Raw genomic sequence first — 14634 nt, 5'->3', positions numbered from 1 at the left:
ACACACACACACACACATATATATATATATATATATATATATATATATATATATATGATTTTCTTGGCTAGACTGAACTTTTCATTTTCCTAGATATTGCTATTTTCTCTAAACAAATGCAAATTTATGTGTTGTCCCTTATTAATTTTTCAATTTCTTTTGAGGAAAATAACACAGAAAGTTGGACAGATATGAAATTGAAAAAGATCACATATATCTGCATATATTGTTTCAGATTTAGTACAATATAGTGCTCTCACATATAAAAAGTGAAATGTGATAGTATACATACTCATTGCATAATCTGACTGGGCACCTTGGGTTTGTATCTGGAAGTGTTTTTATTATGGAAATCAATACCCTTTGCATGTATTTAAATTCCTTTTTAGCCTTAAAGGGAAAGTGAGAAAAGACTGTTATAGTCTGGTTCCTCCAATTGCCATTTGTCTCATCTCTCTTCAGTCTCATGCTGAAGAGTTACATGTTCTGGAGATAAATTTGAATTTCCAAATTGGGCCACATGGTGACCTCAGCATTAATGATGTGAGTGTATCTCATGAGCCCTGGCCACACTTTGAATCTACTGTGGAGAGGTTAATGTAAATCACAGACTCTCAATGTTGTGACTTTTAAAAAGGACTCTGGATTGGGCATGTCAACATTCTGGCTCTTTGCCTATGACTTTGTGATATTAATTCATACTTCTGGAGAATTGTGACTTATGGTCTTGGAAATTAACTCCAAAGTGTAATGATCTTCACAAAATAAAATTTGAAAGATGGTAAATGTCTTAAATTTACTTTGGAATTTAAGGAAAGTTTTATTTGTAAATCACAAACCCCCAGTGTTAGATAACTTAAGCCACTATCCTCACTGAAACATACAAACAGGTTTAAGGTTTCAGGTCTGTCTGTCCTTAATTCTTAGGTGCTTTTCAACACAGGCTTGGGTAGTATAAAAAGTCTACAAAAGTAAATCTCAATATATTTGATTATTTAATATCTTTTGACACCCTCTGCCTCTCTAGATGATGTTTATAAAAATGACAAATGACACAAATAGCAAGTAAAGAGCTAGGTGAAGTTAATTTTTCAAACAAAAAAAATTTATTAGATATTTTCTTTATTTACATTTCAAATGTTATCCCCTTTCCTCATTTCCTCCACTGAAAACCTATCCTCTATCCCATCCCCCCTGCTCACCAACCCACCCATTCCTGCTTCCTGGCCCTGGCATTCCCCTACACTGGGGCATAGAGCCTTCACAGGACCAAGGGCCGCTCTTCCCATTGATGGCAAGGCCATCCTCTGCTATATACGCAGCTAGAGCCATGAGTCTCACCATGTGCATTGTTTGGTTGGTGGTTTAGTCCCAGGGAGCTCTGGGGGTACTGGTTACTTTACATTGTTGTTCCTCCTGTGAAGATGCAAACCCCTTCAGTTCCTTGGGTCCTTTCTCTAGCTCCTTCATTGGGGACCCTGTGTTTAGTCCAATGGATGGCTGTAAGCCTCCACCTCTGTATTTGTCAGGCTCTGGTAGAGCCTCTCAGGAGACAGCTATATCAGGGTCCTGTCAGCAAGCACTTGTTGGCATCCACAATAGTGTCTGGGTTTGGTGACTGTATATGGGATAGATCCCCAGGTGGGGCAATCTCCGGATGGCCTTTCCTTCAGTCTCTGCTCCACAGTTTGTCTCTGTAACTCTCTCATTGGGTATTTTGCTCCCCCTTCTAAGAAGGATCGAAGTATCCACACTTTGGTCTTCCTTCTTCTTGAGTTTCATGTGGTTTGTGAATTGTATCTTGGGTATTCCAAACTTCTGGGAATATCCACTTATCAGTGAGTGCATACCATGTGTGTTCTTTTGTGATTGGCAAACAAATAATTTTTAAAGGCAGGGAACAATAATCACTTCTGGTTCTACCTTGAAAATAAGTAGCACATATTTCTTCTGACACATAAGAATGTTTAAATAAGGATATTTAGTTGAAAAGCTCTTATTGACCTGAAAACAAATTTTAGTGAACTACACTTAGACAAGGAATACTTTATTAGTGATATTTATACATAAATATTTTTTATCATCTTTCTTTCTTTTTACTATAATGTATGGCATTTTCATGAACATTTGTATACATTTTTTGGAACTTAATTATTTCTTTTGAGCACATAGTATATATGTTTATAGCCTTTTACATATGAATGTAGAATGTTTTCTCATATGTTTGCACACATATGTATGACTTGGTTGGAAACTTTCAATGTATTTTCCGAAGAATGTGTAAACTTTCCATGTGTAATAGGGTGTGAATATTCCATTTGTTCTCATCTGCATGTGTACTTGGCTTTCTCAGCTTTGTTATTAGTATTGCTGTTTCAAATCCTTTAATATGAGAAGATGTACTGTTGTGCTAAGATTACACAGTTAGTACAAAGACAGTTTAGAAAGGATGCTAGAAAACTTCCCTCTTTTGCAGATATGTAGCCTCTGGAAAATCTTAATAAGTTGATAATAACCATCAAAAGCAACCTATGTAAACAGTTCCATTTATTCCTCCTCAATTTGTATGTCCCTACCATCCTTTCTTTATTTGTATTCTTTTCTTTGCAGCTAGGACCACCAGTGTGATGCTAGGAGTAGGGACATGGGTACTTTTGTCTTGCTCTTGATCAGAGTGGAAAATCTAAATTCTGACCATTAAAAATACAATTAGCTACAGTATTTTTGTATATATTATTTATCAAGGTAGGAACAATCTCTTTATTCCTAATATGATACAAATTTTTATTGTAATTTTGAATCCATCAAATATTTTGTCTGTATCTCTTTGTATAATGTAATTTTGAATCTTTAACCAGTCATTTGATGAACCACATTAATTCAGTTCTGAAGATGGACAACCAGCATATACCTGGAATAAGTCCCACATAAGTAATTCATTTGATATGTTGCTTACATTAATTTGCTAGTATTTTGTTGAAGATTTTCATATCAGTTCTAAAAAGATATAGTAGTCTTCTTTTCTGGCTTGCTGTTAGGGCAATGCTGACTTCATAGTATGGACTAAGGAGGGATCTTTTGTGGGTTTTGTCTTTTGAGAGTAATTGTGGAGAAATTGGTTCCCCCTTCCCATAAATATTTGGAAATCTTCACTGGTGACTATACCGAAGGAAGCTGATTTCTAGCTTAGATTATTCACTACAATTTTAATGAATTCAGGCCTATTTAGATGGCTCTTTTCTTGTGTGAATTTTGGCAGATAGTATCACTTCAATTTTTTCTAATGCCTATTTTATCTAAAATTTGACAACATTTCTTTGCTCACAAATCTTATTTTTTGTGGCATCTATAGTGATGACTCCTTACTTATGACACCAGTGAATTGAGTCTTTTCTCAGCACAGTTCATTCCAATCCTGTTAGGAAGGAACAACTAACTATGCTACTTGAATTAATTTTCCTGTCAACATTTTAGCTATACACCAAATAAATAGCAAAATAGCAACATATACTCACGTTTGTCTAACAATGGTATAAGGAATGTGGGGAAGCTATCCTGTTTATTGTTACACTCAGTTCCAACATTGTTAAAACTTAATGCATCTGTACTGAGCAGTTACCTGAACTAGGACATTCATGTGTAGCCAGAAGAAGAGATTTTTGTGTCCTACTGTGTAAGAAAGTAGAGAGACCAAGATGAAGAAATCAATAATTAGAAATCAATAATTTTAAGAAAGAAAACTATTCTTTGGGGTCAAAATCTTTATTTGCTAAAGAAAAAAATACCAACATGGTATACAGAAGGTCATACTGTATTTAGATCTATGAAATCTAGGCATGACCATGTTCAGCGTGTTGGACAATTTGTATACCTCTGTAAGCTTTAAATAGCACTTTCCTCACCAAGTTATTATGAGAATGTGATGTGACAGGATGCTCTTTACGTGAGATTAAACAGTTCCATTAAATCTTCATTACAGTAAGGGTAAGATGACATCAAATATTTCTTCACAGAAAACTGCTTGGAAAATGCCGCCTGCGCTCATGTATACAAAAGGGAACAGTTCTCATACACAATTCACTTTGTCATTTTTGTTTAAACAAGAGGTGAATCCTGATGTCACTGTTTTGCTTGGCTTGCATAAAAGCATTCTGCCTGGTGTTAGGAGTTTGTAGAATTTGAGCTTAATTCTTAATGGGTATTTACAAAGATATGTTTTTATTTCTATAGCAATAGTTCATGCTCATGGGCTTACAGTGTTTGGGATAAGCTCACTTTAATTCTCCGCCTCTAATGTGCTTCTAATTAATGAATGTGTAATGAGCACATTGAAAAGCCTTCTCTCTCACCATGGAGAAATGAGGCCTGACATTTTTTTTTTTTTGATCTTGTATGTGCATTTTTTTTGGGTGGTTATTTCACCCTTACTGACAAAAAAAAGTGACCTGATTCCTGGTGGTCCATCAGTGGAACAAATAATTTTGCATAATGGAATTTCTAATTTATTACTTACACAGACTTTAAAAAAAAAACTGTAGCTGGTTTTCAAAACAGTCTCCTTCCAGAATATAAGGCTCTGCTCAATATTTATGGAAATTATTTTTAAAGAATTTCAACCAATGACTTAGTGGGGAGAAAGGTTGCTTTTAGATTATCAACCCCCTTAACCATCCCTGACTCCCCCCTGTAGGAGAAATCACTAATATCTTCTAGTCTGGCTTTCATCTTTCCCTGCATGTTCTAGCAATGAACCAATATTGAGAATAGAGTTATGTTCACATCCAGTAGCGCTGGCAGTTCATCGTATTTCTGCAGTGGGTCCTGGATAACCGGTTTGTGCAGTGAAGCTGTTGCCTCCACACTTGAGTGCTTCCTCATTCCTCACTTCCTCTGACCCAGAGATGCCTGAGTGGCTTTGGGACCTGACAAGCTCCAGCCCCTCTCGTGCTTCTCAGGGATGGAGTTCTCTTCCCAGGACCAGCTCAACCAGTGGTTCTGAGCTGAGCACTTAATCCATACACACTGCTGTGAATCTCTTCAACTGCCCCAACTAAAGGGTTGGTTCCTCTGGGTTGTCTTAGGCCTCATTGCTTCAGCCCCTAAATCTGACTCTTTTGCCATACCAAGATTCTTTCAGCTCTCCCGTGGCACCTGTCTCTTCTTGTTGCCTGAGTATCTTTATAGAACAATTTTCATTCCATGCCCCCTGAACCTACAGAACCTCAAATCTATGGGGTTTCTGGTTTATTCTTCCAAGACATGTTGGTTTCGGTTAGGTATTTTCCCACGTGTCTTGTATGTCCCCTATTGTGAAATCATAATGTCACATTACAGTTGTCTCTTGCTGCTCTGTTATACCCACTTCCCTCTCAGGTTACAAGAAAGCCTGTTTGCTTTACTCACAATTGTCCTTCTGCATCTACTGAAGGGGTTCCATCATGCAGTAACATTGCTGAATCCTATTGAAAGAATAAATGTTGACATCTCTGTCCTTAGTCAGGTCTGAGGTTGGTATGCTGCCAAGATTTGATGTCCTCCTGCCCTGGAAGACCATCTCTGTGACCTTTCACTTCATGGCTTAGCTAGAACCTGGATGATCTGTTTAGTTGTCTGAAATGCTGCAACTTCTGTGGCATGATGATGCTCTACAGGCCAAGACTGGAGCAGGTGTGTAGGAATGACAGCTTTGCTTCAGGGTGTTTCTTCTGAAGGCTAATTCCTCTGGAGCTCCCCAATCCTTGTAAGGGGATGTGCAGTTGCATCTTTATTATACAAATTGAAACCTCTCTATATCTCTCATTCTCCTGCTGCTCGCCTGGGCCAGATACAAAATACTGTATCACACTAACAGAGAAGCCAGTGCTGGGCATCAGGTCTAGAAAAGGAGATCTCCTCCCTTACCTAACTGTCCTCAACAACTTCCTTTTTTTTCTCTCACAGAAGATGGGTAACATAGGTTCCACAGTCCTTTTGGGCACTCATCTAGTAACCTGTTCATAGATCTATTCTTGAGTCTATTCTAAAAGGAAGCCATCCTTTGGTCATGTCTTGTTAAAAGAGACAAGTAGCTGAAACTAAAATTACAGAAATACAATGTTCCTTGGTCAGATTTTATGATTCATTAGTAACATGCTATCCAATTCTCAAGTTGGTTCCAAACATGAGATAGCTAGTATGGGAGTACCAGACTGGTAGCCCATAGGCTAGGCTTGACTTTCAGTACAGTTTGATGTGCGTGTGTGTGTGTGTGTGTGTGTGTGTGTGTGTGTGTGTGTGTGTTGGCTTGGCGAGTATTTCTTAAAAGTTTCTTTCAACTTTCCCAAACCAACTTATATGAAATATACATCTATTGGAAAAGATAAGAATACAGGGTCTGGTTTCAGGAGTGAAAATCATTCTCTTCATCCCAGAGGCTGTCTTCTTTAACAGTCCAGTATTTTCTGACTCTTCACCACCCTCCATAGCTTCTCCTGTTGCCACCATGCCTGGCCCATGTGTGCTTGTTACCTGCTTTTGAGTTTGCCTCATTTGAGTTCATTATTCCCTTGTCCACACAATAATTTAGCTTTACTGAGTTTCAGCTTCTAGTGTCATGCATAAGTGACATTGCTGTAAAGGGTACATCTAGCCTTTCTCCCACCTACTGGATATACGGCCTAAACACATTTAAATTCTGACAAACAGATGAATCCCAAATAGACACTTGCTTGAAGTTGGCCCTCTATCTGGTGGCATATAGAATACAATTAAGTGAAAAATTTTAAAAGTATTTTTATCTGTCTCTCCCTCACTCGCTTCCTCTCCCTCCTCCCACCTGGAGAGACAGATGGAATTGGGGAGTGCTGGGGGGTAGAACCTGCTGCAGTGGAAACATCCTGTAATTTATGAGGGTGAGCCTAGTGAGGACTCCTAATAATGGAGGGAGCAGAGTCTGAATTGTCCATCTTTTGTAGCCAGACAAGGCTTCCGTTAGCGGGACCGGGTTACATTCCTTTGAGTTGTTGGCCGAAAGTGTCCCAAAGGATCTCTAAGCAACCCAGGTTGATGCTAGTACAGATCAGTCTGAAAACTCACAATAGAGCCACATTTTCTGAGGACAACATCCACACTGTTTACTGACCATAGAACCATCATCCGTGTGTTCTAATAGTCTCTTTGGTATGAGTAAGCACTGTGTAGGCTATGGGAAGAGAAACCTAGACAACCAAGGCAACCACAAAACCCTCAGCCTACAATCTGCCCTGCCTGCAAAATGTGTTGGGGAAATGGTGGTACAGAAGTTGTGGGAGTGGCCAACCAATGTTTAGTTTAACCTGTGACCCATGTCACAAGAGGAACTCCGTGTTCTACACTGACTGGATGGTCAGAAACAAGAGTCTGGGTAGTCCAGAGACATAGGGTACAACCAAAAGCAACTGTCAAAAAAATCAATTAAGTGGTTCCTAATGATAGTCTGCTATATTCATAGACTAGCACTTTGTCCAGTTGTCATCTGAGAAAATTTTTTGGCAGCAGATGGGAGCAGATGCACATATCTACAGCCAGAAATTGTGCAGAGCTAGAGCTGGAGATGGAAAGGGAGGGAGGGAGGGAATGAGATGGAAAGGGGGAGAGAGAGAGAGAGAGAGAGAGAGAGAGAGAGAGAGAGAGAGACAGAGACAGAGAGAGACAGAGACAGAGAGAGACAGAGAGAATCTAATCTCAGGTCCTTCCTTGTGGAAGAGGGAAGGAAATGTTGCAGGAATCAGAGATGGAGGACGTCAGGAGTATATGGCCCACTGAATCAACCAACCAGGGCTGGTTATCACATGGGCTCACAGAGACTGAAGCAGCAAGCACAGGTCCTACATGGGTCTGTACCAGGTCCTCTGTGTATATTTTATAATTATTAGTTTCATATTTTAATGGAACTCTTGAGTGTGTGAAAGAGTGGGTATCTGACTCTTATAACTGTTCTTGCTGTTCCTCTGTTCTTCCTGCTGGGTTGCTGCGTCCAGCCTCAATATGTGGACATTTGGAGAGTCTTATTGGATCTTATTTTGTTCTGTTTAGCTTTATGACTTGGAGGTCTTCTTCTTCTTCTTCTTCTTCTTCTTCTTCTTCTTCTTCTTCTTCTTCTTCTTCTTCTTCTTCTTCTTCTTTGAAGAGAAGACAGAGAAGTGGTTCTGGGTGAGAAGAGAGGTGGGATGGGATGGGAGGAGTGGAGGGAGGAGCAACCGCAGTGAGGATATATTGGACAAGAGAAACATCTATTTTCAATTTAAAAAGATTTTTAAGGTAAAGGAAAATGGCTACATATGTGGATAATTGAAAATGCAGGCTATGCCATTTTATTTGATTTAACTCTTTTTATTCATTTCATTTTTGAAATAGAGTTTCTGTGTCATGCTGGTCTCAGCTGAGTAGCTGAAGATGACTTTGGAGTTTTTTTATCCACCTGCCTCTACTTCCCAAGTGCTAGGATTGCAGGTGTGAATTGGCATGCCTAGTTTACGTAATCCTAGGTGTCAGATCTAGGGTTTCCTGCATGCTGGTCAGTCACCTTACAAATGGGCTACATACTCAGCCCACAACGCTAATTTTAAAGGAATTACACATATATATGTATATATATGAATATATATGTATATATATGTACATTTAAAATTTATGTGTGAGAAAGAAAATACATTAGCATATAAAACAATTATCTTCTTGCAAATGAAAAAGTATAAAATTTTTAGATTTATAAAATGCATTATTCAAATTTTCTCTGAATATATTATATTTATAATTAGAAAATAAGTAATTTTTTTTAAAGGAGCAATATTATTTTTACAAAATAAGTATATATACCATTCCTGTAAATATTGTTGAGGCTTGGGAGGATTTTAAGGTGTGGTGTTTGGAGTTCCTAGTTGGTAGCTGTTTTCTACACTGAAGGGAAGGTGGTTTCCATAGTGAGAGCCATGGGGACAGCTGGAGGGGCAACTGGACAGGTAAATGTTAATCAGTCCTGCCGCTGGGAGGCCTGCTCCAAACTGCTTCTATCCACAGACAGGTGAGTCAAGTAACTAATGCTAATGACAAGCAGAGAACATTACAAATAGATTAATATCACTAAGGTAAATCAAGAGCAGAAATCAAGACATTCGTATGTAATGTACAGAATGTATGAAAGAATTAAAAAAAAGAGGATGGTTAAAAGTTTGAGACTGAGATGTATAAATGAAAAACAGATATAATAATAAAAAAATACCAGGTCATGAAAGAACAGTCAGAGCCTTGAAAATACAGTTTGTTGTAAAGGAAGAAAAATAATATAAGAAGAAAAAATTAGTTTCAAAAATACAACAAGCACAACTATGAAAAAAATAGAGTTAATTATAATGATGAAATTTAAGAAATAGGTAAAAGGACCCATAAAACTTCAACTTTTGGAGTATAAAGCAAAATATTATGATAGCAAAAATATTTAAGAAAGGAAAATCCAGTTGAATAGATAAATGGTAAAAAAAAAAAAATAGGAAACATTAAAAAAAAAATAACCAAACCAAACCAAACCAAACCAAAACAACCAACAAAGAAGCTGTATAAGGTGACATTGACATTCCACTTTGGCCTTCTATCATGAGTTTCACAGAGGGAATTAATGAAAACTAAAGTTCGTTGCCCCAGTAACGAGAAGTCCACAATAAAGGTGCAGGCATCTGGGAAGGTCTTAACGTGTTCTCATAGAGGAAGTGGATGGGAGACAGCTAAAAGAAGAGCAAACCCCTTCCTCACAGTGCAGAAGAGCCACAAAGAGCTCCCTTTAGTAGCCTCAACTCATACAAGAGCTAAGCACTGCTCATTAGGGGTGAGCTCTCAACCCTGTTCCACTGAGAGTTCATCTTCCAACACATGAGCTTGGGCCACATTCAAAGCATGGCAACAACTGAGAATAAAATCATACACAATTAGAGGATTATAACGAGTAAGCTTTACCGACTAGGCCCCAGGGATTGACATGAATCTGTGTAATCCTGCTGTCATTGGTGGTCACTGTCTGGATCTCGTGTTTCCAGGTTATGGGCTTCTTGTTCAAAAGATGCAAAAGAGTATGCACAGACTGCAAAGTATCAAGGGTTTTATCCAGAAGTGCAGCAAAATTACAGGTCAGATAGGCTGTAAGGGTGCAGTATGCTACTCAGTTGAACTAGAGCATTCTAGAGCCCCTGATTACTGCTGGGGTCTTTCTTTTGTGGGTCAGAGGGAGTTGGTTGGGTTGTTAGTGTTGAGTGTAGTATAGGGAGATGTAGGCGGTCTTTTGGTTTTGATTGATAGGTATGGTTTATGTACATTTTTGATCACAGCACCTGTCTCTTTCCGTAATGTATCTGATTTCAGTCTCATTCAACTCTAATCTTACATAGGCATAAAATGGTAAGTAGGGGTAAGAAGACACAGTTTACTTTAATATGCATGCACCCCAAACCAATCCAGGCTCCATTGACCTATTTTCCTTCATTTCAGGGAGTCTTTGGTCACACATGGGGAGTCACTGAGAGTTGCTAGGTCAGACTGACCCAGTTACCTTTGTTTGGAGAGAGGAATGCTTGAAGTGTCAAATAGGTGTGGTCTAGTGCTGCTGAGTGTGTTGACAGAAAAAGGAGGTGGAGGTCTTGGGTTCCTCAGCTATTAGCATCCTTGCCTGCTCATGTTCATGGCTCTCTGGGGTCATTGCTACTGCCTCCATATTTTTCTGAAGTAAAGTTAGGCATTCTGCCAGTGGCTGGGACAGTGGGGCTCTGAGCTGACATGGGCACCTGTCTTTAGATTCTGGAATTTTGACCATGCCCGCTAGAGATTAACATAGATGGAAAACTTATATGAAAAAAAGAAACCTGCAGAGAGCTAAGATAACTGCATCCTGAATGAAGAAGTGGAAGAAGGCAGAAGACAAAGACCAAGTGGACGACATCAACAGCAGCGATTCAGCTGGGCTGCTGTATCTCTAGGACTTGGCATAGATGATGGGTGCAGAAGACAGAGGGATACCTTTCCTAAAGGAGAATACCCCAGTTTGTCCTCTCACCTGTCTTGTAAGGATCCTGCTCCAGTGCTACTCAGACAGCAAATATTGTGAGAGAGGTGAACAGGACAGTCTTTGCCTACTGGAGGGATGAGGTTTGGGAACAGGAAGAAAGGGAAGGGAAATGTTTGGGAACAGGAAGGAAGGGAAGGGAAATGTTTGGGAACAGGAAGGAAGGGAAGGGAAATTTTTCCTTTTTTTTTGCCAGCTAATTCTTTCATTCAGGGGATTGAGATAGTTGAGTCTTACTCCTGTGTGCTTTTCTTTAAAAAAAAAAAATATTTTCGAAAATAAATTAAAATATTATGGGAAAGAACTTGCAAATGAAAATCATGCAGCAAGACCAGCCAGAACCAAAGACTGTGTATAGGATTCATGGAAATATTATTCAGTTCAAATAGCCATTCAGAAGCTGGGGAGCTTCTCTGGATTTCACACTTTCACGGTCAGTGACATTGAGTCTTGTGGAGATGGATTTCTCTTCAAAAACTGGCTTATGATTACCATTTTTATTTTCCAAAATGCCTTTATTGGAGAGTGATTATAAACAAACCACTAACCTACTGGAGTTAGTTTATAGTTAGCACACTATTAATTTTGAGCCCCCTGTTTATTATATATCAAGTAGGTACTTGGGAAAACAAACCAAACAATAATAACAAAAATCACATGCCACGATGAACACATATATGGAAAATATTTGATGGGAATATCAAATCTTACATTCATTTTTCCCATAAAATTCGAAAAGCCAAGTTTAACTTGGGCTACAAAACCTCGTGCATTGTAGGTATGAATAACATCATGTGAAAATTCTATTTGGAGCATTGTGAATGCTTAAATATGGAAAACGTTATTGCAAAGTCTAGGTGGACACAAAGAAATCACAAGGTCAGCCTGTGCAGGGACTCCTTGCCTTTATCTACAAGCTTAGCAAAATCTGACGGCAGCGTCGGTTGATTTTATTTTTGCTTCAGCCTTTACACTGCTCTTTACTATAATGTATATAGGACGCTACTGTTCTGACTGCCTTAGAGGTCAAAGTGGCTCTGCAATAAATACCACAGCAATCCAGTTTTGCCATAAAAATCAAACTAATAGAAGATGCTGGGGTGGAAGGGAAAGAGTGCTGAGCCTGCAGTTAACTCCGAAGCTGTTTTTTTTTTTTTTCTTTTCTTTTTTTCCCCCTTATTAGGTGGTATTGTACTTTTTGAGAAGGATGTTGGAATAACCATCTTCTGGACCCGACTGTAAAACCTAGCTTTAGGAAAGAGTGAGCTGGACTGTCTTTGATGAAGTATGGAGATGCTACAAACTGTGATCTGAAAATAAAAGCTGCAAGGGGCATCTAACTGGGAACCAGAAGCAGGGCCTGTGCTTTGTGAAGAGAATGTGTTTGTAGGGCAGAGAGAACCAGCAAAGTATAGAGGCTTATCCAGACCTGGTAGCCTGCATAGTAGGTTTGAGATCTTCTGCAAACCATGTAGGTTCTCTCTCAATTCTATTGAACCCAAAGGTACAGTTCCAGCAAGGATTTGACCATCACATCTAATCCTCGTGTCTCCTTAGATGCCTGTTGGCTGTTATCTGTTTATGAGTGTTTCTGTGTTTTTCATGACCTTGCCATGTGTGAAGAGTACTGGTTAGATATGAGGTAGAATGTCTGTTAATTGGAATTTATGTGATATTTTTGTCCTAGTTAGGGTGGAGCTTGGGGGAGCCAAAGAGCCATTCTGATTACACAAAGTCAAGGATGCATCAACAGAGATGAGTTGACAGGGCTTGTATGCACTGACAGTAATGCTGCTGACCTGGCTGAGGTGGGTTTTCCAATGTCTTCCCTTCCATGCTCCAGTCCCTGACTGTTCTAAGGAGTGGGAGTCATATTACTCTTTTCAAAGGGCAGAGTATCTAATCTATACAGATGTTTTAGAATTCTTCTGCATGATAGGTTTGCCCATCTTGTTTATTTAATCAATTATTTAGTGCCACCATGAGTGTGTGATCATTCTATACTTTGAATTATACATGGCTTTATTTGGTTGCTCAGCCTGTGTCTTCTTTGTGAGTTCTTTGGTATGGTTCTTGTCTGTTATTTTGGCACACCCAGAACTGAAGGTTTCTGTTTGCTATCTTTAGTACTTGTTTACTTCTCTCACTACTAGGTGCTTCTTGGTCATTAACCTCTCCTGCCCCAAACCCAAGGTCAGCATTTCTTTTATTTATTTATTTATTATTTTCTTTATTTACATTTCAAATGCTATCCCAAAAGTTCCCTATACCCCCTCCGCCCCTGCTCCCCTACCCACCCACTCCCACTACTTGGCCCTGGCCTTCCCCTGTGCTGGGTCATATAAAGTTTACAAGAAGGTCAGCATTTCTTAAGAATGAAAATAAATCTTGGATAACTCTCAGGTGACAAAATAAACAAATGTCTCTATGATAAATTATGTATACATATACTGTATTACTTTAGTACCTAGCTTAATTACTTTTCTATTGCTGCGAAAAGACACCATGGCCAAGCCAAATTCTAGAAGAGTTTATTAGGTCTTACAGTTTCAGAGAGTTAGAGTCCATGACCATCAAGGTGAAGAGCATGGCAGCAGGTAGGCAAGCATGGTCATGGCAAGCAGGAGCTGAGAGCTTATCTGATCCACAACCATGAGGCAGCGAGAAAGAGAGAGCTAACCGGAAATGACATGGGTTTTTGAAACCTTTAAGGCCCTCCCTCATAGTGACATACCTCCTCCATAAAGGCCACACTTCCTAATCCTTTCCAAATAATTCCACCAACTGGGGACCAAGTATTCAAATATATGATCTTATGGGAGCTATTCTCATTCAAATTATCACACAAGATCTCTATTCCCTTAATATTGAATCCCTGGAGTTACCTATTAGAAACCTCAGAACCCTTGGCAATCACTGATCTATTCACCATTTCTACAGTTTAATGTGTTATGAATGGAATAATCAATTATGCAAGCTTTTTCATAATGGCTTCATTCACTAACAATATGTTACTTAAGATAATTTGAATAGTCTTCCTTGTTTAGTTCACATTCGTGAGAATAAAACCTCTGAGTCTAGTGTCCTGTGGCATTTCCTTTCTTTCTTGCTCCTTCCTCTTCAGTTTAGAGCATCCCCAATATGATCAATGAACCTGACCAGTGGTCCTGCATCATGTGGAGGTACAGTCTATGAGTAGATGCAAGGTTCTGGTAAACGGGATACAGGATGTCATGTTGATGACTTTACAAAAAATAATCCCCAGTAAAAAATGCTTCCCCCAGCTTCTGTAAATATCCTGTGTCTCTGAGGACAGACATTAGGATGATAGAACAGAGAAGTATTGTAAATGGTAACAGTTCTCATAATTAATCTATTAAGTGAGCTTGGGCACACACACACACACACACACACACACACACACACACACAGCAGGGAAGGTAGAACCAGAGAGAAAAGTCTTTAACTTGTATGGTAATTTTATGGTATGGGAATCACTAAAACACACTGCTGAAGAGCAGTAGAGTCGGGACTCCACCTCAGGACAGGTGGACTGTAAAGCCTTTGGG

The sequence above is a fragment of the Mus pahari genome, chromosome 10, assembly GCF_900095145.1.
Source record: "Mus pahari chromosome 10, PAHARI_EIJ_v1.1, whole genome shotgun sequence".
In the NCBI taxonomy this organism is placed as follows: domain Eukaryota; kingdom Metazoa; phylum Chordata; class Mammalia; order Rodentia; family Muridae; genus Mus; species Mus pahari.
Note: the sequence above shows the minus strand (reverse complement) of the source record.